This window comes from Loxodonta africana, chromosome 14, assembly GCF_030014295.1.
Source record: "Loxodonta africana isolate mLoxAfr1 chromosome 14, mLoxAfr1.hap2, whole genome shotgun sequence".
Classification (NCBI taxonomy): domain Eukaryota; kingdom Metazoa; phylum Chordata; class Mammalia; order Proboscidea; family Elephantidae; genus Loxodonta; species Loxodonta africana.
The window spans coordinates 47,814,523-47,841,055 of NC_087355.1; the positions used below are offsets into that span (position 1 = coordinate 47,814,523).

Here is a 26,533-nt window from a genome sequence, read left to right on the forward strand (position 1 = left end):
TCTTGGGACTGAGGGTTGGGGGGATGTTGCAGAATTGCAGGAGATGCTTACTTTTTACCTGATATATTTATATAATGTCAGATTTTTATATAATGTGTTGCTTTAGTAATCACAGGAGCCCTGGTAGCACAACAGTTAAGCACACAGCTGCTAACGGAAAGGTTGGTGGTTTGAATCCACCCAGTGGCTGTATGGGAGAAAGATCTCTGGTGATCTGCTTCCATAAATATTAGAGCCAAGAAAATCCTATGGAGCAGTTCTTCTCTGTCACATGGGGTTGCTATGAGTCGGAATCAACTTAGCAGCACCCAACAACAACAACTTTAGTAGTCAAGGGGAAAAAAACTCTCAAAGGCCAAATAAATAAATAAAAAGCCTCTTGGTATCTCCATTACCACAAACACTCTGTCGACAGGAACAATAGGGCAAAGGTGGGAAGCAGGAATACTTGTGTAGGAGTCCACCAAGCTGTCCTGGCCCAGCAAAAATGGCCAAATGCATGCCCAAGCTTTGGTACAAGTTCCACTGTATAGCTAGAGCTTTATGCAGCCATTTCTAGTGCAGTGGGTTCTCTCCTAAAGTTGAGGACTGATCTGGAAAGAGCGTTTCCTTTTCCCAGCCCCTGATCATGTCTGCCTTGGAAAAGTCTGCGGAAGTCCAATCTGGAGTAACTGGGAAAATAATATAATCCAATGAAAAGGAAACTTGAAAGGTACAGCTAGAGCCCTGAAGCCAATTTGCTTATAGCCCAGACCTAGAAGGAAGTCTCATTTAGAAAGGGCCTTCCTCTGGGCCTACCCATACCTCTGGGGATAATAAAAGTACTAATAACAAACATTTTTCTGGCCATTGAAATGTTGTAGACATTGTGCTAAGTACTTGTCTCTCTTTTGCTGACAGTAACTCTAGGCAGTAGATACTCTTGTTATATCTGTTACACTGAAAAGGAAATGGAAGCAGAGAAAAACTAAGTACTCTGCAGAAAGTCACACAATTATTAAGTGACACATTTAAATTTAAGCCTGACTCCAGACCCTATACTGTTAAATACTATGTAATACTGCATACTTGGAATAGCATCCCCAGTCCGTTTTTCTGTTTGATGAGAGTCTAGGAACACTCATACTCAGATAACAATCAATGTTAGATGGAAAAACAAAAAAATGGTTCTATGGTCAAATAAGTTTGGGAAATTCTCTTGGTCATTTCTTTTTTCATCAAAAAATATTTGTTGAAGAGCCTTCCATGGATGCAGTGTACTATGGGAAACACTGCTCTTGGGCATTTTTGGTGGTGGTAGAGCTGAAGAAGATTCCAAAAATACTTGGTCAGATGCACTTCGTAGACTGAATACAAATGGCCTTGGATTTGTTTTCAGTCTAGATTTTCTGGCTACCAGTGGGAGTTCGAGGTTGCCAGAGTGTTGACAAAAGAGAACCATGTCATGGTGCCATAATTGGCATGGAAAAACAGTTCTTGTATTTCTCCTTGAGGAGCATTTGTACCCACCCAAGTGCAAAGTCTACCCAACGACTAACCTCCTACCACATTATCTGAGACTATTTATTTTATTAAGATGAACCTAGTATCATTGAGAATATATGAAATACGCTAACGACTCTCTCAGCCAAGTTTTGCTGTGGCCCCAAATGAAGCTGACTTTTGTGGGATTTTTCTTTCCTTGACTTTTTTTTTTTTTTTTCTTAAAACACTGCAATAAATTACCTATACCCACTTTCGATGCTCTTTCTCCAAAATTACTTCATGAACATAGGAAAAGAGACTGATAGCCCTGAGAAAGGTATTCTCTCAAAATCTCTGGTCCTCAGTACCTTTAGGGAATAGCATATCTGCTTGTGAAGCTGACAAAGATACTAACTTGTTTAAAGTCTAAACAAAAAATTTCTCCCAATACCATTAAACTTTTTTTTAATTAAATTGAATTTTCATATTAGACAGTTGTTTGCTTTTATTTTTTCTGAACAAATTTTGATCTTGACTTTTTATAATTGTGTTTAGTAAGGCAAATATCTACAACAATAGAGAAATCAGAAACTTTGAGAATTTGCTTACTCTTCCTTTTTTTGTTACTTCTAAAAGCAGGTTTGTGGTCATGGGCATTTGTAGCTGCTTCTCATGTGGTTTTTAGCATAATCTTCTCATTTTTTATTCAGATGATGGTATTTCCTTTAGTGACAAGTTTTGTAGTGTCTGGCTTTACCATGAGACCTGTGGCAGATATATATTTTTTTCAGTTGGGAATTTCTGGAGGCTTTCTTGAGGTTTGAACACGTTTATAATTTTCATGCACATCTCATTTCACTGACACAGCCGTTCCCACTGGCATGTATAAAAAAAGGCAAACATTGGGTGTAGGTTGATCTGCTAAGTATGTCCATGAAATAAAGTTAAAATTGTTAAAAATTAATCACTTAGAATATGACCTACCTTTTAGTTTGAATGTAGTATGAGCCATTCTATAGTTATTTTAGAGCCTTACGCATATGAACATTGCCGTTAGCATTTTATCATTTAGTTACAGTATACTTTTCCATGTAAAAGGAGCGAAGGCCTGGACCTGGTGGCATACAGCTTCATGACCTATTCCTTCCTGCCTGACAGAGAGTCTGGAGGGGTTGCAAACTAATGCTGTGAGGAGAGCCTCCTGGGGTCCTTTTTCCATAGAGTGCTCAGCATCTTCCCCCGCATCTGCTTTGATTTGGCCTATATGCCTTAGAAAATTAAGAAATGTGGTTGTAGTAAAGGAAGTGAAAGCTTCAGAAATTAGTATTATTTATCCTGGAGAAGAAAGGTCATGGAAAGACTTAATAATGGTATCTTTAGTGCCCCAGTGTGTTTCTTCCCAACCATGCATGGGATCCATATAAGTCCAGGGTAGGGCCATCTGGAAAATCTCAGGCTACTTCATTAAAAACAGTTTTGCGCAATGCAGCTTACATGTGACTTCATGATCATCTATTTCAATAATTATTGAGTACCCACTTCATGCCAGGTAAATGAAAATAGATAGGACAGTGGTCCTTCTATCAAGGAGCTGACAGTCAGGTGGCAGTGGCTTCACATGAGCAGAGAAATTTGAGCTAAACCTTGAAGAGAAAACAGGTGGGAGAACAAAGGACAAAATTAGAGCTCCTGAAAGTATGTAGTCTGAGGCCTAGAGGATGTTTTTGTACATCTGGAGCAATAGGCAAGTGAAGAGAGGTGGAACGATGGGTCTGAAATGAAAGGTGATATGTTGCGAAGGGCATTGGAGGATGCAAATCTGAAGTTGGTACTTTAGGCAGTGGGAGCCATTGGAGATTTTAAGCAAAGAAATGGCATGATAAGACTTCTTGCTAAAGTAAAGATAACTGGTAGGTTATCCACTGAACCTGTAAAGCAGTGTGACAAATACAATACGACGCTGAAAAACTGAGGGAGGAGATCCCAGCTATACCGAGTCTGGAAAGCCACAGCTTTGGAGTTACTAAGCAAATTTTATGTGCTATGTGGCTGATGTGGCTGATGAGCCAGTGTCCAGCTCTCCATGCTAAATATACTACAGAGAAAGTGATGGGTTTTCCAGGGATGCTGTGTTGTTCTTCGCCTACACACTTCTCTGCATCGTGCTAATGCTGTACTTTGCAAACACTGTGATTTTCCCAGCTTCCAGTATTGCCTCCAAATGAATTCTGCTTCTATGAGCTTGCCTAAGGACAGAGGTCTGCAAACAAAGAAACAAGAAAATACACTATGAACATCGAATTGGACCTTTATGATTAACTGAGTTTTGAAAAAGGTCCCGGAAGATAAGGATTTAGTTTAGTCCTTTTTTAGGCCCCTCCAACCTGTGAGCATCCTCAAAAGGAAGCCCTACCGTCTAAGATACTCCACTGGTCTCACCTGTTTGAGAGCAAGGAAGAATGAAGAAAACTAAACATACAAGGGAAAGATTAGTCCAGAGGACTAATGGACCACATCTACCACAGCCTCCACCAGACCAAGTCCAGTACAGCTAGATGGTGCCTCGCTACCACCACTGACTGCTCTGACAGGGATCACAATAGAGGGTTCTGGACAAAGCTGGAGAAAAATGTAGAACAAAATTCTAACTCACAAAAGATCAGACTTAACCAGCCTGACAGACTGGAGAAACTTATAGCCCCTGGACAACCTTTTAGCTCAGCCAGAAGTTAGACAGGCCCATAAAACAAAATGAGACTAAAGGGGCACGACAGCCCAGGGGCAAGGACAGAAGGCAGAAGGGGACGGGAAAGCTGGTAATAGGGAACCCAAGGTCAAGAAGGGAGAATGTTGACATGTCTTGGGGTTGTTAACCAATGTCATAAAACAATACGTGTACTAACTATTTAATGAGAAATTAGTTTGTTCTGTAAACCTTTGTCTAAAGTACAAAAAAAAAAAAGAGAGAGAAAACCAAGCCCTGGGAATGAAGTTTCTGCTGAGTATGTGATGCAAATGACAGACTGAAGAAAAAATTGAAAGAAGCTGACTGTTATAAGATTATTTATCTGTAATTTTGCTAACCACCTCCTCATACTGGATGATCATCATTGTTGAGCCAATGTTCAGCCCATGTTCTTGCCTGACACCACATCTCCAGACTGCGAAGTGACTCAGATTCTTGAGTTTTCAGCCATTTAAATCCTCCTTTTTTAACCTGAAAAAAAAAAAAATTAACTCAAAATCTGGAGATAAATGAGAGGCAGCATGGATAGTAGAAGAAACATATACCCTATGTGAGCAATCTGGGTTCAAATCCTTCTGTGCTACCTAGCATCTATATTGTTCTGGAAAAATTATTTAACCTTTTAAATCTTTAGCTTCCTCTTCTTTAGAATAGGAGCAATTTATCTCGAATAGTTGACGGGATGACTTGAAATAATTTATGCAGTACCCGGCCCCCATTAGGCCATCAATAAATTAAAAAAGACAAGTTGCCATCAAGTTGATTCTGACTCAGTCACCTCATGTATGTCAAAGTAGCTTCATAGGGTTTTCAATGACTGATTTTTTTGAAAGTAGATCGCCAGGCCTTTCTTTTAAGGCACCTCTGGGTGGACTCAAACTTCCAACCTTTTGGTTACCAGACAAGCATGTTAACCAATTGTTCCACTCAGGGACTCCATTATTATCCTATTATCCCATCCTAATTGTGAAGCAGTTGGTGTAGATGTTCCAACTGAGGATATAATCTCAGTATCCACTTTAAGCTCTCAATTCTACATGTCCCATCCACATAGTTCAGCTGGATCAGGGCCATTCCCATAGCAGAGAACCCCTCCAAATAAACGAACAATAAGTGATTCTGAGGACCCAAACTCACAAACCGTCATCCGAGTATAGCCACAATCAATGAGGATACATCAGGCTGACTCTTCGCCCATTGTTGTAGAGGATGCCACTTAATAGATGCTTCATATTTATACAGAATTAAAATAACACTCTCCAGGATTTGGGGATGGAGAGAATGTCATTTTTTCCCACCCCCTTTGCTCTCTCTGCCAATGTTCATAACTTAGGAACATTACATATACAAAGACTTTTAATATATCTAAGGAAAAAATTAGTAATAACACAGGAAATAGCTGTTAAGGGCAACTGAATTTAATAAGCTGAATTTGTAAACTGAGATACAGAAGAAAAATCAAGGCAGAAAAATAAAGAATTGAATCTAGTGCTTACTGTTTACAATTTACCTTGTCACTGAATTCTGAACAAATTTATTTTTAATATTGCCGAAACCCCAAGATTTCCAGCATTCTCAGAATATATTCATGCAGAGAAAGCTAAGGACTATGGCTAATGAAGCTTGTTTTATTGTCCTTTCTCTGTAATAATGGCGATTTTTAAAAGGAATATATTTAAAATATAATTGAAACTATTCTGAGTTATTACTTTGAATAATGTATGTGAGAAAATATAAGTCAGGAAGTGTTTCAAAAGCAGTATTTCTGTTCTCATCACCATAGACCAGATATCCATTTAGCCCTTCTGCGTTCACTTGTTTTAGGCAGCACGTTAGAACAAAGCAATGTTTTATAAAGTGCTTCAGACTGGAATTACACCTTTTCTGAAAGAAGGATGTATAAATTCAATTTTTATAGTTGAATAATTTTAGATGAAGTCATTCGAATGTCAGTTTTGGTCACAAATGAAGAGTTTGGTAGACGAATTTTTGAATGGATTACCTTTCTGGATACTTAGAATATGTTGTTGCAAAAAACAGTGGTTAAACTTATAAAGCCAAGCTTTTTGATAAAAATGCAAAATATCTGCCAAAGGACCTCAGGTCCTATATTTAGAAAACTGTTTATGAGTCTTCCTCCAGTCCTGATACTGAGTTCTTCTTCATATAATTCAGTTCCTTGGATTATTTGCTTAGTTTTATTTTATGTGAAAGGATACAAATAAGTATGGTGAAAGGATACAAACCTGATGCACACCTTTCCTGATTTTAAACCATGTAGTGTCCCGTTGTTCTTTTTGAACCACTGCCTCTTGGTCTATGTACAGGTTCCTCATTAGCACAATTAAGTGTTCTGGAATTCCAATTCTTTACAATGTTACCCATAATTTGTTATGATCCACACAGTCGAATGCCAGTGCATAGGCAATAAAACACAGGTAAACATCTTTCTGCTATTCTCTGCTTTCAGCTAAGATCTATCTGGTATCAGCAATGATGTCCCTTGGTCCAGATCCTCTTCTGAATTGGTCTTGAATTTCTGGCAGTTCCTGTCAATGTTCTGCTGCAACTGCTTTTGAGTGATCCTCCATAAAATTTTGCTTGTATGTGATATTAATGATATTATTTGATAATTTCTGCATCCCGAGGATTACCTTTGTTTGGGATGAGCACAAATATGGATCTTTTCTAGTTGTTTGGCCAGGTACCTGTTTTCCAAATTTCTTGGCTTAGACAAGTAAACACTTCCAGCATTGCATCTGTTTGTTGAAACATTTCAGTTGGTATTCTGTCAATTCCTGGAGCCTTGTTTTTCACCAATACCTTCAGTGCAGCTTGGACTTAACACCGGGTCATGATGATGTGCTACTTCCTGAAATGGTTGAGTCAACCATGTCTTTTTGTTGCACCTTCTTTTGATGCTTCCTGTGTCATTCAGTTTTTTCTACAAAGAATAATAAACACATATTCTCCACCCAGATTTCATAAATGTTACCAACTTCAGATACTTGTTTAGATCTTTAAAAGAAATGAAAAATTACCACTACACTTGAAACCTATTTTGTACCCCTCCATAATCCATCCCCTTCTCCGACCTCAAATATGACTATGGTTCCTAGGGGATTTTTACATTATTCTGTACATGTGTATATCCAAAAACTGTTTAATATAGCTTTTGTGTTTTTAAATTTACATAAATTTATTTTTCCTTGGATTAATTCTTTTTTGAGGAACTACGGAACTGTTTTCCACAGTGGCTCTACCATTTTACATTCCTGCCAGCCATGGAGGAGAGTCCCAGTTTCTCCACATCCTCTCCTACACTTGTTTTCCATTTTTTTGATAATAGCCATCTCAGTGGGGGTGAAGTGGTATCTCAACGTGGTTTTGATTTACATCCCCCTGATGACTAATTGGAAACCCTGGTGCTGTAGTGATTAAGTGCTACGGCTGCTAACCAAAAGGTCAGCAGTTCAAATCCACGAGGTCCTCCTTGGAAACTCTTCCGGGCAGTTCTACTCTGTCTATAGCGGTCACTATGAGTCTAGGAATCGACTCAACGGCAATGGGTTTGGTTTTTGGAATGACGAATGACGTGGAGCATCTTTTCATATGCCTGTTGGCCATTCATATATCTTCTTTGGAGCAATGTCTATTTAAGTTCTTTGCCCATTTTTTCATTGTGTAGTCTTTCTGTTATTGAGTTGTACAAGTTCCTTATATATTCTGTATATTAAACTCTTATCAGACATATGGTTACCAAATATTTTCTTTCATTCTTTATCAGTTTTTGAGATAAGGATATTAAAAATCTCCCACTAGGACTGCGATTTTATGAATTTCTGTGAGCTTAGCTTTATATAGTTTTAGGCTTTGTTACTTTGTATAGTTGAACCTAAAGTCTTTCTTTGTGCTTAATAATGGTTTTTCCCTGCAAGTCTATTTTATCTTTTATTAATATCACACCAGCTCTTTTGATTACTCATTCTTTTTTCTATTTCTTTATTTTCAACTCATCTAGGCCATTGTGTTTTAGTTGGTTCTGTTGTAAACAGCATATAGATTTTTGAATATCAACTATGACAATATCTGTTAACAGGGGAGTTTGTTCTGCTTGTCATTATTGTGGTTACTTATATTTTAGTATTTTTTTTTTAGCATTTTTCTGTTAACGTTGCTATTTTTTCCTTTATCTTTTCTCATCTTTTGCTTTCTCTTGGATTCATTGCTTTTTCTTATTCCTTCCCACATTTTTCCCTCCACTATTTAGTTCTCTTTCTATCCTTTCAGTAGTTACTGTTAAAATGTAACATGCATATTTGTCTTAATTGAATAATTCAACAACCACAGATTGGATGTTATATCAATATATTTGCCCTTATTATATGTAATATATATTATCATATACAATACTAATTTTATTTCTGTTAACTAGTTTGTATTCTGTTGACTAGTACTTTATTTCTAAACCATCCCCAGACTGATTATTATTTGATTATTGTTATTTTTTGGTTTTGCAAGCTGCCTAAGTACTCTGTGCCTCAGTTTCTTCATATCTATAGTGGGGATTATAATAGTGTCTACCTATCGGTTTATTGAAATATTTAAATGAATTAGTTTGGCTATTGGCACACAATAACTGCTCAGTGAATTTTAGCTGTTATTATTATTTATAACCAGTATTTATTAGATTATCAACATGTTTATTGGTATTTTTTTTTATTTGTACAATTACCTTCTTCCTGAACTAAAACTCACAGTAATTCTTATAATAAAGTTCTGTGAGTAATCAATTCTCTCAGTTTTGTTTAAAAATGCATTTATTTTGTCCTTACCTTTGAACAATAGTTAGCTGGCTATGGAATTTTAGATGACAATTATTTTCTCTCAGCATTTGGAAGGTATTATTCTTTTTTCTTCTGGCTCTTATAGTTGTTCTTGAGACATAACTGCATGATTTGTTTGGGCTTACTTTTTTTTTCAATTATCTTCTGCAAAATTTTATTTGTACGTGATATTGTTCAATAATTTCTGCATTCCGTTGGATCACCTTTCTTTGGAAGGACACAAATATGGATCCCTTTCAGCTGGTTGACCAGGTAACTGTCTTCCAAATTTCTTGTTATAGACAAGTGGTCACTTCCAGCATTGCATCTGTTTGTTGAAACACTTCAACTGGTATTCCATCAATTCCTGAAGCCTTGTTTTTCACCAGTGCCTTCGGTGCACCTTGGACTTCTTCCCTCAATACTATGGGTTCTTGATCACTTACTGATGAAGATCAAAGATTACAACCTTCAGCATGGATTACACCTTAACATAAAGACAACAAAAATCCTCACAGTTGCACCAATAAGCAACATCATGATAAATGAAGAAAAGATTGAAGTTGTCAAGGTTTTTATTTTACTTGGATTCACAATCAGCACCCATGGAAGCAGCAGTCGAAAAATCAAATGATGTATTGGGCAAATCTGCTGCAAACAACCTCTTTAAAGGGTTAAAAAGCAAAGGTGTCACTTCAAGGACTAAGGTGCACCTGACCCAAGCCATGGTATTTTCAATGGTCTTATATACATTTGAAAGCTGGACAATGAATAAGGAAGACCAAAGAAGAATTGATGCATTTGAATTATAGTGTTGGTGAAGAATATTGAATATACCATGGACTGCCAGAAGAAGGACCAAATCTCTCTTGGAAGAAGCACAGCCAGAATGCTCCTTAAAAGCAAAGAGGACCAGACTTTGTCTTACGTACTTTAACATGTTATCAGGAGGGACCAGTCCCTGGAAAAAAACATCATGCTTGGTAAAGTAGAGGGTCAGTGGAAAAAGAGAAAGACCCTCAAAGAGATGGACTGGCACTGTGGCTGCAACAGTGGGCTCAGACATAGCAAGAATGTGAGGATGGTGCAGGACTGGCAATGTTTTGTTCTTTTGTTCATAGAGTCGTTATGAGTGGGAACCAACTCAATGGTATTTAACAACTTGTGTTTTTATTTTATTTTTTGCTCTGATTCTTTTTGTTCTTCAATCTGAAGACTCTTGCCTTTTTTTTTGGCTGTGTAATGCCATATTATCTCCTCAAATATTGCCTTCCTTCATTCTATTTTTCTCTTTCTGAATCTCCACAAGATAAATATCTCATTCTATCCTCCATGTTTCTTAATCTCACTTTCATACTTTGCATTTCTTCGTCTGTTGGCAGCTTTCTGGGTGATTTTCTCAGATCCATTACTTCAGTTCACAGTAGTTCTCTTCAGTTGTGTCTGTAATTCTATTGAACCCTACCATTGAGTTCTTAACTTAAACTACACATGGTTTAGTTATATATTGTTATATAATGTTTTGTAGTGTAGCTTTTCATTTACGATTTTATTGGATTCTTTTTTGTTTGTTTGTTTCCTATAAGGGTGAGTTCTAAAGGTGCCTACACAGCAAACCCACACAGGGTCTGGCTTGGTCTCTCTGAGTTTCAGAGATTACAGACCCGTGTTTCTGGTTACTCCCTCAGCTTGAGGTTTTCAAAACTCCATGGGTTACTGTAGCATCAGCTTTTACTTTCAGCTCCAGCTTGAATTCCTTTGTTATTTCTGGTATCTGAGGGATTTCTGTCTTTCTCTTTCTTTTTCTTTCATCCCTCTCCTCCCTCCTTCTTGTCTTCCTTCCTTCCTGATTGAGTTATGCTATGCATTAAACAGTAGCTTTTAAATTTATGTTTTCTAAGCATTTTTACTTGTTTGTATGATAAAGGAGGCTTTCAGTATCACCTTGATCAGTCAGAAGTTCTTCTAGTTCTTTTGTAAGAAAGCAAAACAACTTCCATTCAGCCTGGAGAAAACAAAAACTAAGAAATCAAAACAGTGACCTGTCTGTGACACCATTGGCATGGAAAAATGAGGAAGTGGGTGAGCAGAACTGTGAGAAACATAAATACCCAAGGCCAATGATCCCCAATCATTTTACTACCAAGTTTCCCTTGTATTTTTTTATCTTTGTTTGTGTGCTTTGAAAGATTTTGTCCCGAAAAAGCCCATATGCATTTTTGTTTACTATTAATGATTTATTTTCCCCCGACACTATTGCCTGAGATAATCTTTAAACCTTAAATAAAAAATATGTCTTGAAGTCTTCTTAAAACTGAGCAGTGCTTTAGCTTAACTAGTAAAAAAAGGTCTGCTTTGAGCATTGTATTATTTTAAGAGCTATCTATATGGGATCAAATTGACAATAGCAACTTGAAAGATTAGATAGGAACCTTAGGCGGCAGTGAATTTATCTTAATGAGGGAGGAACAACTCAGAAAAGGAGGGTGAAATGGGTGCACAACTTGAAGAATGTAATCAATGTCACTAAATTATACACGTAGAGATGGTTGAATTGGTATATGTTTTACTGTATATATTCTCAATAACAACAAAATAAGTAAAATTTAGAAGAACAAAAATTAATAATGATTTATTCTCAAATTTTGTTAACTATAAAAATTTATAACATACTTTAATTCATTATGAGATGACCAATGTTGCTGCATCAAGCTGATATTCTCCCAACTAAATTGTTGCAAATTTAGTTTAACGAGGCAGCTATCTAGCCCATAAAGGTATGATTTCTTTTGTGCTTTTTAAAATGTTTGAAATTGGCTCATAGACTCCATTTCATGATCCTAGGTTTGGAAACATTGGCATAAAGGTACCGAGTAGAGCCCTAGAAATAAGGAAATTCCTCTTATCTATGTCCTTCCTCTCTTAAGGTTTAGCTGCTGCTGGTGGCATAGTGGTTAAGTGCTACAGCTGCTAACCAAAGGGTTGGCAGTTCAGATCCGCCAGGCGCTCCTTGGAAACTCTACGGGGCAGTTCTACTCTGTCCTATAGGGTCGCTATGAGTCGGAATCGACTCAATGGCACTGGGTTTGGTTTTTTTGGTTTATGTCCTTCCTCTCTTAAGGTTTAGCCGCTGCTGGCTGGTCCAGGACCTGCACCTGTAGCCACTGCTCATTCCCTTCTTGGCTTAAGTCACAGCACCTACAGGTAGTCTCCTGTAGTGGTCTAGGCATTATCATTGATTAGGTTTTGGGGGATGTTATTTGGACTATGGGGAAGAGTATCACACAAAATCATCTCAATGCCACCTTTGAAAAATGACTCCAATTTTCATATCAGATTAGAAAGCCCTGGACCATGAAAACAGATTTTTTGTGTGTGTGTGTGTGGCTTATCTAGAGGTCATTGGTGGTCTAGTGGTAGAACTCTTTCCTTTAATGTGGGAGACACAGGTTTGATTCCCAGCCAATGCACCTTGTGTGCAGCTACCATTTGTCTTTCAGTGGAGGCTTATAGCTTATTGTGGTGCTGAATAGGTTTCAGCGGAGCTTCAAGACTAAGATGGACTAGGAAGAAAAGCCTGGCAATATACTTCCAAAAGTCAGCCAGTGAAAACCCTATGGATCACAACGGTCAGATCCACAACTGATCATGGGGATGGTGCAGGACTGGACAGTATTTTGTTCCATTGTACATGAGACTGCCATGAGTTGGGGCCAACTCAATGTCAGCTAACAACAATAACAATAACACGACTTATTTGCCCAGTTTTGATAAATGCAAGTTGTATAACTAGCCCTCGTTTAACAAAGATTTTCAGCATGGGTTTTTGTTTATTCTTTCAGAATTATACCTTTAAAAAATTTATACTGATTTTTCTTGGCAATTATTAAATAGATCTTCATATGCCATCCCCCAACCCTCAACCTCAGCATTGAAGAAGAAATGATTCCCTAATTCCAAGTCTAAGCCACTTCTGACACTCACAACTGGACTTACTCTGAAGCTGGCCTGTCATAGAAGGACAGCGGCCAAAGCACTAGTCACTGGATAGCCTGGGAAGACAGTGGGAGGGTGAACTGGAAGTTGTCAATAGGAACAGACCTCCCTTGGTTTTTTTACATAGTTAGAGAAAACATATATTTAGAATGGACTGAGCTAGAGGGATAAACTACACAGTTTTATTATCCAGGCTTTGAATCACACTTCTAGCCTTGTAATTTACCTGATTCACCCCTATGTACTATTCTTTTTTCATATGAAAAGACAGCATTAAATGAAAGATGGGCGTATTAATAATTATACTTAGGGCTACTGCATTTAAATTGGGGAATACGGGTAAGAAGAATGGCATGGGGAGTGATGGGATCAGTGTTGGTCACTGGTATGGAAGCAGAGGGGGATAGGACACTGAGAGTGCACGATTAGGGGTCATATGGGCAATGGACATATATGCATCCATCAAATCCTTCCACAGGGCCTGCTGCCTACTCTGTGTATTCAAGGGCATCTTATGTTAAGTTTATGTGCAGATTCCTAAATATACCATACTGTTTCACCTTTCCTCATTCACCAGGAAACCATACCTGTGGATACTCATTGTTTCCATTGTCAGAGTTGAGCTCTTTATGATAATAAGCATTACTTCTAATCTTTGCATGCCCAGAACCCAACTCAAGGTACCTACTCATATTGTTTGTCAGATTTAGCAGAACTGACCCCATTCAAATGCTTGAGTCCAGGAAAGTGAGAGAGTCAATCCCTAGAGGCCCTTGGTCTCCTACAGGAACACAGAAAGGGTAAAGAAGTATAACTGTGATTAAAGGAAAAGGAAAGCAGAGAGAGAAAGACGGAAAAGAGACACAACCAAGTAGAAGCAGAGTCTGGCTCAGGGAAGCACAGTTGAATGAGAGAGTGACGTTTGAGGTGCATATCATAAAGCCAGATGAGAGGGCCCTGTCTACACCTAGTTGATCTGGTCACCATCATTATAGCCTTTACTTTTCATAATCATTTTTTTTCTGCCCTTCCTTGGCACTGTCTTAAACATCACATTAATGTTAAGTCTTTCATAAACTAAAAGAACTTCTTTTAACCTGGGCAGCGCCCCTGGTGAACCTCTTTTGGTCCTTTTTGATGTACACATGTTTAAAGTGGCAGTTATTTCCTCTTATGGAAGAAGACAGATCTCATTTAATAATGTGTTTCAAACAGGGAGATTAGTTGTGGTCACAGTGGCAAATTTTTCATAAGTCTCCAAGCGCTATAAAAAGTAACTTAATGGCATGAAGTGAATTCCCATGATGGGAGTTGTCCTGTCACTGTGAATTGCTGTGATCATTTTTGAAGAGATACTTCTTTCCACACTGTCTATCAGCAACTATGTAGGGTTTGTTTTAGATTCAAAATGTGTGAGATAAATTGAACTACATTCAAGGGGTTCAAGCATATTTTTGTTGTTTTTATTGGACCTGGTGTGGACTAGCCATTTGCTAGTTCATTTTAGGACAGTTTTGTTATGTTCAGTTGTCCTGAAAATTTCTACTAAGATGCTGTGTTTTTACATACTCTTTTTCTTTCCCTTCACTTACTGAAGAATGGCTGTAGAAAAAAAAGTTTTTTTTAATCTTTTTTCAGTGATACTAGCTTTATTACATTCAGCTTTTTAATAAGCCATAAACCTGCTACTCTATACAAGTCTTATTTCTTAAAATTTTGAGAGATATCTATCTCAAAATTATACAATAAAACCTGTGAAAGCTGAAACCTGTGTGAGGCAGAATCCTGTCAGAGAAGAACAACTCAAATATTTTCCACTAATAGAAAGCAATAGAAAAGTGGTAAGACTGCACCCTGTCCAAGGCAGAAAACATGTAAGACCTGGAAAAACAAGGCAGTCCTGTTGGGTTCTGGCTCTCACAGGTATCACTGCACCTAATCTCAAAATTCATATATATATGATTTTATGCATATATATTAGTAAATATATATATGACTTAAGACTGACCAGCATCTTCCCCTATCTACTGCATAGATACTGCATAGATATCCAGGATTTTTGTTTTCTTTTTGTATCTTCCAGACTGGGAAAAAAAATGTGCTATTTATAAGTGGATAATGTAATTTTGACAAATGCCTTTTTATTTTTCTCCCTCTGTGATTTACTGCTTGAAACCGTGAGAAACATTGAAGTATAGGCACTGCTTTCCAGCTTTGACAAAACCTTGGTGGCTGACCTCACAAACTTAGAAAGATTTATCACACATGATTCAATGGGGGAAGTAATAATATTAGCAGTCAAAACCTTCTAAGACACCACCAGGAAAAGGCAACTTTGGTCATTCTGCTTCTTGTTAAGAACAGCTGGCAATTTAAAAAGCAAACGCTTGCTAAAGGGGAGGAGATAAAAATGATCAAACAGAAATGCCTCCTCCTTTAGTTAAAAACAAACCAAAGATGCTGAATAGTAAATAGAAATAAAGTCAGAGTCTTGGCAGCTTCCCCTTGATGAGTGTGTGTGTATGTGCTTATTTTTATTTGGTCTTCAAAGATGAATTTTCTTATGTCTTTCTTCTTTTTAGGGAACTATATCTAGATCAAACTATTTCTTGCAGAATACTTGATCTATATAAAAGCCTGTTTAAGATACCATGTTTATCCTGGCTGTGTTGAGACACAGACAAGATTATCTGCTGTGTGAATTATGTCTACAAGAGATAGGCTCTTACCATGCCTTCTGCACAATTATTCTGCTCATCTGCCAGGGGGCAGAGGTGATTTCTGCCCTTCTGAGTGCTGCCCATAGAAGGCAGGGCCCCCCTCTGCAGTCCCCAGCACCAAGGCACCAGATTTCTTCCTTCTGGTTTAAGGAATTCGAGGGAGTCTCAACTGTGCTAAAAATAATAGAACATTTTTCTCTTTGTGGCATTGGCTCTCTGTCCCTCTGGACCTTTAGCCAGAAATTGAGATGCATCCTTTCTTTCCCAGTGGCTTTGAGAATCAAAGAATCTTAGTTGCCAGAGCTGGAAGGGGATCTCAAAGATCATCTAGTGGAATGATCTGGTTGTTCACGTGAATAAACTCAATCCCCGAGAGAGTGTGGTTTTGCTCAGGACGTGGACCAGAGCTTATGTGAAACCAAGAGCCAAGTTCTGACTCATGGTCTAGGTCTTTCTATACTATACCACAACAGCTGAATCCCATTTCTCTCCAAGACACATTCCCTGCTTCAGCCAGCTGGGTCACCTCACTGGGTTCTTTACAAACCACCCTCACTCCCTTCTGCACCTTTGCTGATGCTGTGTGCCCTGATTGGCATGCTCTTCTCCTCCAAATTCTTTGCTCAAATACATCACATCCTGCAATGCCCAGTCCATTCCCACTTCCAAAATTGACCTCTCCTCTCTCTAGACCTATTTGGGCCCTTTTTCACTCACTGTTTCATGTCGATCTCAATTTCTTATCCAGACTAAGCCCTCCAAAGTCAGGGTTTGTGTCTTCTTCACTCTAGTCCTCCACCAGGCTGGGTACAGAGCAGATTTCCAGCTTACTGACAGGCCTATTGAACAGCCTTCTGTTCTGGGCCCTTGAACTCTTGGGCAGATAAGGCAAGGAAAAGAGGCTCAGACACACAGAAATCAAACACACAGATGTTCAGTTCTCCTCAGAATCGGCCTCCACTGGTCAGATGTTTCCAACGCGTGCATCCGCAGCCACTTCCATTATCCTTCCTCTCCAGGGGCAGTTCTTGCCAGAGATATTTCCTACTGTGGGTAAGCTAGAAGCTTCCCAAAGGCCTTGCCAATATTTTAATTTCAAGAGTCTCGATTTCATCTAAAGCTTCCCTTTTGGGAGGGATGGAAACCACAGGGTAGGTATCCACATAGCCATCACCTTAGAAGTATTTTGTAGGTGGTCAGTGATCCCTAGAAAAGTCACAGGTGTCCTGACGAATAACAGGAAGATTTTTCATAGGAACTAATGAGGACCATGGTTATCCTAAACAAAGGCGCTTCTTTGAATCATAGTGTAATCCATAGATATGCTTTCTAGCTACTGTTCTTAGCCCCTCCTGAAAGAATGGCCTTATGGTTTAAAACCAAGAAAGGAAAGGACTCAAGGTCATCTCCAAAGTCAATTATAATCAATTCAGCTCTTCCCCTCTTTGTATTCACCATATCCAACCCACAGTAGACTTGACGCAGAATGCCTTTGGTAGAAAAGGGTCATTAGTGACAGGCAGCCAAACAGCGTAGCAATGTAGAAAGAGCCCTAGGCTAGAAGTATAAATCCAAGTTTGTGGCCTGACTATGCCACTTACTGTGTCAACAACTGAGCAAAGCCTCTTTCCTCTCTCAACCTCAGTTTTCTCATCTATTAAATGAGAATAATGCCTGCCCTACATCTAGGCATTCTTATTTATTTATTTTTATTGTACTTTAGGTGAAAGTTTACACTCAAGTTAATTTCTCATACAAAAATTTATACACATATTGTTTTGTGACATTAGTTGTAATTCCCACAATAAAATATAGAACGCTTCACAAACTTGCGTGTCATCCTTGCATAGGGGCCATACTAATCTTCTCTGTGTAGTTCTAATTTTAGTATATGTGCTGCTGAAGTGAGCACCATCTAGGCATTCTTCACATATATAATTATTTAACATTTTACTTCCCCACTCATGAAGGCAAGGTTTATATGTGTCTTGTTTATTACTTTATCCCCCAGAACTTGACCCATAGTAAGGCATTTACTGTATTCATGGTTGGTTGACCAAGTGACAGAGAAAAAAAAAAAAGTTCAGAGCAATTATGAGCAGTTATTATGATTCTTAGTATCTTTGATGTTGTTGAATTTAGGCTGCCTAGAGGGTTGTAGTTTGTAGTTTGGACTTCTCTTTTGCACTCTCCATGACTATGAAGTAGTTGAGACAGAAGACCCACAGTGAATCAACAGAGGCCCACTGCTGACCCTTGATCATAAGTGAGTAACTTCTAAAGTTCATGGTGTTTCTTTATAGATCCTTTACCAGTCTTCATACCTGGCACCCAAGGTGGATGAGTTTGATCTTTACTCAGTAATCATCAACAGCAAAGTGATCTTCCCTGCTTATCATCACTGGTTGCTTTTCTTTTGTAATGTTCTTGCCTTTGGTCTTTGATGTATGAGTATTTTTAATGGCAAAGATAAGCTTCTTATGGTACTGTACTAAATGTGGCTTCTGCCTGAGGATGCACTCATGTCTGCAGAGGATTGAGATTGTCCATGTGGGCACTTCTTTTAAATCCCCTCCTACAGGTAGGCTCGGAGGCACAGAGGAAAGAGTAGGGCCTTTGGCATCTGACAGGTCTCCTTTTAAAAGCCTCATGCAGCTAACAATCTAGCAGGGAAGAAAAATGTTAAAGAAATAATTATATGTGTGAAGAATGCCTAGATGTAGGGCAGGTATTATTATTCTCATTTAACAGGTGAGAAAACCAAGGCTGAGATAGATAAGAGGCTTTGCTCAAAGTTTTCAAGACAGTAAGTGACACAGTCAGGCCTACTTACTGAAATAATTAGGATAATAATAGTGCCTTCCACAAGAGATGTTGTAATGAATCAACAGGAAAATACATCAAGTACAGAATCTGGCCCATACATAAGTATTCAGTAGAAATGAGTTTCCACCCACTTTCTTTCCTTTTATTCTCTTTTCCATAAATTAACCTGAGATGAAATGTGGTAGAATTAAACTTCAGTTCTGTAACGGCTTATCCTTTCAATTCATCCATCTTTCAGATTGCTTGTTGTACCCACATTTCTTATTAACAGAAATTGGAGGGAGTAACATGACCTTCATTCGTTGACAGAGACACGAGTAGGCAGAACACAGTGATGAATGTCTCAGTTGAGGCAGAAATTGAATGTTGCCTGTGGGGTAGGCCAGCTCTGCTACCTGCATTGCCTATACATCATCCCTGGAAATTAACCCATCTTCACCATAGTCATTTAGATGGAAACAAGTGCTTGTCCATTGAACATCACCTTCAAATGGGAAGGATGAAGGCCCAGCGTGGTATATACGGTGTATCCACATGTATAATCATGTTTGTATTTGCATTATGCTAAGTCAACCACTTTGAAAATGTCTTAAGGTATTGCTTTGCATGAGTGGATTTGTGTATATACTATTTATTTCTTGACTACAAGCTGATTAGAAGCTAATAGTTTTACATGAAAGTATAATGATTACCAAATTCAGGAGTCAGTGTCATGTTTCACATCTGCCCTGGGATAGAATTATTTTCTCACTTTAGTACAAACTTATGCATCATCAGGCATGTTGATATATGAAAATATCGATGTGGACCCTCGTCTTTCTAGGTCCAAAGATAATGAGAGTCCTATGTCTTTGTAAATTCCAAGGCATTATCATTTACTAAAACATATAAGCCATTTTCATTTAAAGGAGTGATTAGATATATATATTCATATTTTCTTTTATTCTCTCCATTAAAGACATTAATCTTATTATTGAATCCATTAATTCAAAATAATATTTATCAATAGGTAGATGAGCTAAAGACTAAGCATATATGTAAAATTTTCTAGACGATAATACGCTTGTATACATACAAAATAAAGCCTATATTTCCACACTTAAGTGTGGAAACAAATTGTTAGTACTGCTTCATAAAATTAATATGTTTAGATTTCTACCATTATGTTTTATTTCACAATGTATCAACCAGAAGAAATAGAAACTAGGTATTTCAAACAGAAAGGAATTTAATTTGAAGAATTAGAGCCTATGGCAGAAAGAGTTAAGGTTCACTGAACATTTCCTTGTTCCTTTATCCTCTCTTGCTGTTAGGTTGGGACCTTATAACTGGTCCTGATGGAAGGACTGTGAAGGGTAGTAAAGTAGGAACTTTTCAGGGCCAAAATGATTAAGAGCTGATGTGCCTCTTCCAACCCTCACTTGTCCTGGAAGCAACCTTGGAAGCTATATGTCAAAATGAAAATTGAAAAGATGGAAGAATCCTGGTTCTCTGAGTCACCAGATGGAAAAGAGCCCTCACCAACCTGCACTGGACTTTGCCTGTGCAAAAAAATCAATTTTTACTGTTGTAAGCCACAGATACTTGAGAGTTTTGTCTGTTGAGGCAGCTTACAAATACAGGGACTTTAAAATATCAGAAGCCCAGCAAGGAAAGATTAGAGAAGCAATTACTAGTATTTAGAATATCATGAAGCATAAGAACTGCAGGAGACTGCCACCAATAATCTCAGCTGCCTACAGCACCGAAGTGTGTGATTTGTAGGAAGATACTTGGAGGCTTTGGGTAAAAGCTCACATCCGCTGTCTGCCAAAGCCCCTGTGGCTACACACCTCATAGAAGTCATAAGGATTTCTGTTTCTCTTTTGCCTTTGAAATTTCACATGAATGAGTCTCATTGTTGTAACCTAAACCATAATCCTGCTGGTAAGACTTTAGGGATTGTAGTTCCCATGTTTCCAGCCCCTACAATATAGGGGGTAGTATAGAGGAGAAAATGGTGTTGGGTCACCAAAAAGCAATATGGCATAGGTAGTCCAATTATTAGGTTGATGATATGCCCCAGTTTTCCTGGGGGCACTCTTAATTTATTTCTATTGACCCAGAGTAATTATTGATAGTGCCCTGTTTCAATCTCAAAACTTTGTTTCTTTGGACAATAAATTTTATGGCCATCCTGTCCATTATTAACTTGATGGAAATACTTTATTCATTTTCTCAGAAAATACTTATTGAGGCTATATCAAGCTAATCATTGCACTAAGGAGCCTGGTGCCACAGTGGTTAAACAGTTGCTGACTGAAAGGTCGGCAGTACAAACCCACCAGCTACTCTGAGAAAGATGTGGCAGTCTGCTTCGCTAACATTACAGCCTTGGAAACTCAATGGCGCGGTTCTGCTCTGTCCTAAAGGGCTGCTGTGAGTTAGAACTGACTTGACAGCAATGGGTTAATCATTGTGCAAGGCACTGGAGACACGGGTGAACACATGATCCTGGACTTCATGGAACTTAGAGTTTCTGACTGATGAGGACCTAAACAAATGCAGTGGCTGTGAGGATAGAGCAGGGGGGAATTTATTTGAAAGAGTTGGAGGAAGTAAATTGCACACATCTTAATAACTAATTAGCATAATGGTTAATACCCTCAGGCTCTTTAGTCAGACTGCCTGGGTTTGAATACCAGCTCCACCACTTATTATCTACTAGCAACTAATCACTGCCTCAATTTACTCTTCTGTAAAATGGGGATAATAATAATACTTACAAAATTGTTGTAAAAATTAAATGAGGTAAAAACTTATAAAGCTTATGAGTACCTAACATGCATTTGTTATGATCACAATAATGAAGATGATAATGATGTTTTCTTTTGCAATGGCTGAATATGAGAGAAATATCTAAGAAAACTCTCAGACTTCTGACTTGGATGGCTTTGTGGATGCTTCTGGAAAATAGTAAACACAGGGGAAGTTGATTTATGTGGGGAAATGATTGGATGGATCACTAAAAGAGTAAATGTAGGAAAAGTCAATTTATGTGAGGGAAATTATGCGCATGATTTGTATTTGTTGAGTTTGAGGGGCCTGTGGGATATTCAAATGTCAGTGTCTAATAGGCAACTGAATTTCTAGGTCTGAGAATCAGAGAGAGTTTGGAGCTGAAATTGTAAGTCTTTAGGATCTATATGGTAATTGAAGCCATGGAAATGTGAGAGATCAACTAGAGAGAATGTTCAGGTTAAGAATAGAAAGGGCCAAGTTAACCGATCTCTGGCTGTTAACAGGCCAATATTTAAAGGGCAAAAGAAAAGAAGCCCATGCAAAAGACAAGAAGGAATATCTAGAGAAGTAGAAGAGAACTAGATGAGTGATGTGAAGGAAGTCAAGGTAAGAGAGAAAATCAAGAACAAGTTGTACAACAGTATTAAAAGGCAAACACAAATTATGAAGATAAGAACAAAAATGAGTTCCCTGAACTTGGCAGTTGGGGCTATTGGTGATTTTACCGAGAATTGACTTAATGGAGAAAGGAAGGTGAAAGTCTGATCACAAAAGGTTTAGGTGAGAATCAGAAGAGAGGACACATAGAGAGTGAGACATCTTATTCAGGTGACTTGATTGTGAGGAAAAGGAAATGGTCACCTCGTGGCTGGACGGTGCTTAAAAGCGGAGCCTACACAATCCTTTGCTCTCAGAGTTGCACAAGCGATTTGCAGATCAGGAAATGTTTTGGATTTCATGACCTTCAGAGTCTTTTCTGCCTCAAAGTGTTTATTATCCCATGTTTCTCTACTTGATAAGCTTAGATTCAGCTTTTATTTTCACAGGTTGACACCCGCAGACATGGCATAAAGTCTGTCTTCTAACAAATTTAAGTTGGAATTTAACTTGAACTTACAAGTTCTTAGGAAAACATTTTTAGGAATCAAACATATACCCATGCATAGCTTATTTATGAATAGCATTCTTTATTTTTTAGCATCACAGACATATAATTCCTTTATAATTTATTTTGTAATTGGTACCTCCTTTAAATCAATTGCTTATGCTTATATGGAATTTAGTCTTTTGACCTTTTTTTTTTTTTTGTACCTTTGTTTCTAGCTTACCTCAAAGAGTAATTATTAAATCATTAGGTCATGCCATTGGATGAGATTTACTGAATGGCAATTATTTTTTAAAGACTTTAACGTTTGCCTGCAGAGCCTTGGTTGGTCTATTGACTAGAGCAAAGCAGTTAGTTTGCTACTAGTGGAATAAGGCTAAGCATCTGGAAATGTTCTACTAGGAGGAGCCAATGACCTTGTTTTTGAAAGGTCCCAGGTCTCCTATCACTCACCTTCAGTCTTGCTAGGGCATAAGAGAACCAGAATTTATGACTCTGTCATAATTCTGTACTACAACTTTTGTCTGGGATATTCTGTTTGGAAAGTCTCTTCAACTGTTTTCTTTACCTCAAGGGAAAATGTTCTCCCAGATACCTCAATTCTGATCAAAAACATTCACAAGCCCCCCTTCTAGCTTTTTCTCTGCCAATTAAAATCCTCTTAACTGGGTAGATTAAAGCTCATAAACTTGGTTCTACTGGTTTATTAGAAAACTCACTTTAGCTGTAAGAGTCAGAATTGTTCATATGGACAGACCCTAGGGAGCTAGGAAAAGGTTATTTTCCTTCAAAGAGTTCAAGCCCTTATAATTTAATTTTCCTCTGGTTTTGACCAAGCCCAGACTTTTGCCGACTTTATAGTATAACATAGCCTGTGCCTTTCAGTTAGGGATTGGTCTCTGTTGTTCCCATTTAATTAGAAATTTCTAATTTGTCGCCCTCATTTTATTTGTATTCATGCTTATGTTGAAAGCCTTTTCAAAATTATGATATTAATAGATTCTATTTCTTCAATTCCAAATAACATTAAAGATACACCTTTGATATAAGACATTTTCAAGAGGAAAAATAAATAAATAAAACTTTCTCAATGAATGTATGCACTGATCATAAAAAAAAAAAAATAAGACCGTTCTAATTTCAGAAACATTAAATGTGAATAGATGGATCTATCCTTCATCTATTCAGCCCATAGTTATTGAGAACAATATTAAGTCCCAAGCGCTTTTGTTAAGTAATGGACAATGAAGACAATGAAAACTTCCTGGGGATAGTTAGCATTTTGAATTTGTAAAGTGAGCCATTTATCATATGTCTTAGCCTAGCATATCTCTTAAAAGGATTCAAATGTCAGTGTTAATAGGCAGCTGAATTTCTAGGTCTGAGAATCAGAGTTCTGAGCTGAAATTGTAAGTCTTTAGGATCGAGTTGAAATCAACGCGATGGCACTGGGTTTGGTTTGGTTTTTTTGGTTAGGATCTATATGGTAGTTGAAGCCGTGGGGATGTGAGAGATCAACTAGAGAGAGTATTCAGGTTAAGAATAGAAAGGGCTAAGTTAACAGATCTCTGGCTTTTAACAGGCCAATATTTAAAGGGCAAAAGAAAAGAAGCCCATGCAAAAGACAAGAAGGAATCTCTAGGTATCTTAAAATCCATTGTGAGCAAAATGAGTTATGTGGTGGCTTTTTTTCTTCTGCGTTTACTGTCCCCTCAGTCTTATATTCTCTTACACCATCCAGCAACCTGAGCTTATCTTTATTATAGCATACCATGCTATCCTAATCATCCTAGAGTGGCAATGTCTAGGATGGAAGGGACTTAAAAGTAAATACCTTTAACTTCAAGAAATCAGGGAGTGAATAATATCTACCAAACATGTAAGAACTGGAGTTTATGAAATAACTTAGTGCTAATGAAATCAGAACATGTAGATTAAAAAAGAACCAATTAAAATGATTGGAAATAAAAATGTATAAAACCAAAAACTTGTTGCTGTCAAGTTGGTTCAGACTCATAGCAACCCTCTAGTACAGAGTAGAACTGCCCCATAGGGTCTCCAAGGAGTGGTTGGTAGATTCTAACTGCCAACTGTTCGGTTAGCAACTGAAGGCTTAATCACTGCGTCACCAGGTTTCCATAAAAATGTATAGTCATTAAAAAAAATTTTAAGTTTCAGTAGAAGAAATAAATGTTCAAAGACAGAATCTGTCAAAGACAGCATTTATGAATTGGAAGATGGAAATTAGAAAATTACCAAATGGTGTAAAAAAAAAGAAAAGAGAATTAAAGATATAAAAGATTTTGAAACATGAGAAGTTCTATTATACATCAGTTAATAATTCTAGTGAGAGAGAACAGAGAAAAGAGCTGAACATTTTCTAGAATTAAGGAAAGACATGATTATTCACATTCAAAAAAGGACAGAGTGCCAAGTAAGATGAACTTTTTATAAACTTCTGTATTTGCATTATAGTGAATCTAAAAAACATCGAGGACAAACTGTTTGCCTTTTTGAATGGGGGGACATATTGCCTAAGCTTTCCTTCATTACCAGGGATCTAAGATGTCAGTTATTTCATTCTACCTGGATCAAAAATCAACGTTCATGGAAACAGTAGTCAAGAGATCAAATTACATGTTGCATTAGGCAAATCTGCTGCAAAAAACTTCTTTAAAGTTTTAAAAGGCAAAGATGTCTTTTTGATGACTAAGGTGCATTTGAACCACGCCATGGTCTTTTCAATCATCTCATATACATGTGAATGAAAAATGAAGACAGAAAAAGAATTGATGCATTCAGATCATGGTGCTGGCAGAGAATATCGGATATACTGTGGACTGCCAGAAGAATGAACAAATCAGTCTTAGAAGAAATACTACCAGAATTCTCCTTGGAAATGAGGGTGGGGGAAGTTCAGCTTGCTTACTTTGGACATGCCATCAGAAAAGACCAATCACTGGAAAAAGGCTTCATATTTGGTAGAGGGTCAGCAAAAACGAGAGAAACCCTGAGATGGATTGACACAATAGCCACAAGAATGGGTTCAAACATGCCAATGATCTTGAAGATGGCGTTGGACCAGGCAATATTTCATTCTGTTATACGTAACATCACTATGAGTTGGAACTGACCTGATAGCAACTAACAACATTCTCTCACTCTGTTGTGATAAAGCTTTCTTCTGTTGATTTGGTTGTTTGCGTGCTGTCACTTTTTATGCAGTTGTTTTACTAGCCTCTAACAGTATTTATTAAGAGACTTATAATAAATAAGAGTAGTCTATGGAACAAAGACTATTAAAACATAATAATACCAGCATAACAGTAGCTCACATTTATAAGCTGTTTACTATGTACAAGAATTTTCTCATTTAATCCTCACAACAAATCCATGAGGCTGGTACTATTATATCATCCCCATTTTCCAGCTGGGGAGCCTGAGACTTGTTGGAGAGGCTAGGTCACTTGCCCAAGGTCAAGTAGCCAGTATAATAAGTGGTACATCCCAGATTTTCCAAAGTCAGTCTTCTTCCAGAGCCCAGATTCTTAATGACTATTCTATGATAGTTTCTTTCATCAGAAGCCTTTAGGAAAGCGACAGGTACCTTCAGCAGTCTTTCTCAGTGGCCTTTCTCCTATGGGGTTGTATTCTGGAACGTTGAGATTGATGGAATTCTGACCTATAGGCATGTGATTAGTTGTTTTATAGATTTTTCTCTTTTTCAGATTGACATGTAGCCGACCATCCAGGCTGCAAAATCATAAGTAATCTGTCAGCCAGTCTAGTTACTCCTATGATATACTTCTGGGGAAGCAGAAACTCTTCAGGCTCCTGAGGCATAGACTTTACCTGGTTTTTAAAGAACCCTAAGAGTCTTCTCTTGCCAGAAGTTGAAGGCCTTCCCTGATTCTCTTGAAAGCAGATGCTGGGTCTACTTTTAAATTTTATAACTTTGTAGAGAGAAGTCAGGTTGAGCTTTCTGTCGAGGTTGCACAGGGGGCACCCACAGAAGCTAGACTTCCTTAGTCTTTAGACAAGTCCTTTAGACTATGGACAAGCTTCCCTG

The 26,533-nt window shown here is 37.9% G+C and overlaps 1 protein-coding gene and 1 non-coding gene across 9 annotated transcripts in view; one reads left to right on the plus strand and one right to left on the minus strand.

Moving 5' to 3' along the window:
- CPQ (carboxypeptidase Q) overlaps positions 1 to 26,533 on the plus strand; it is a 549,531-nt gene that overhangs the window by 375,380 nt on the left and 147,618 nt on the right. The window lies entirely within an intron of this gene.
- On the minus strand, positions 17,558 to 17,664 carry LOC111750113 (U6 spliceosomal RNA). Its single transcript, XR_002785270.1, has one exon. It is a non-coding gene; the product is annotated as a U6 spliceosomal RNA (small nuclear RNA).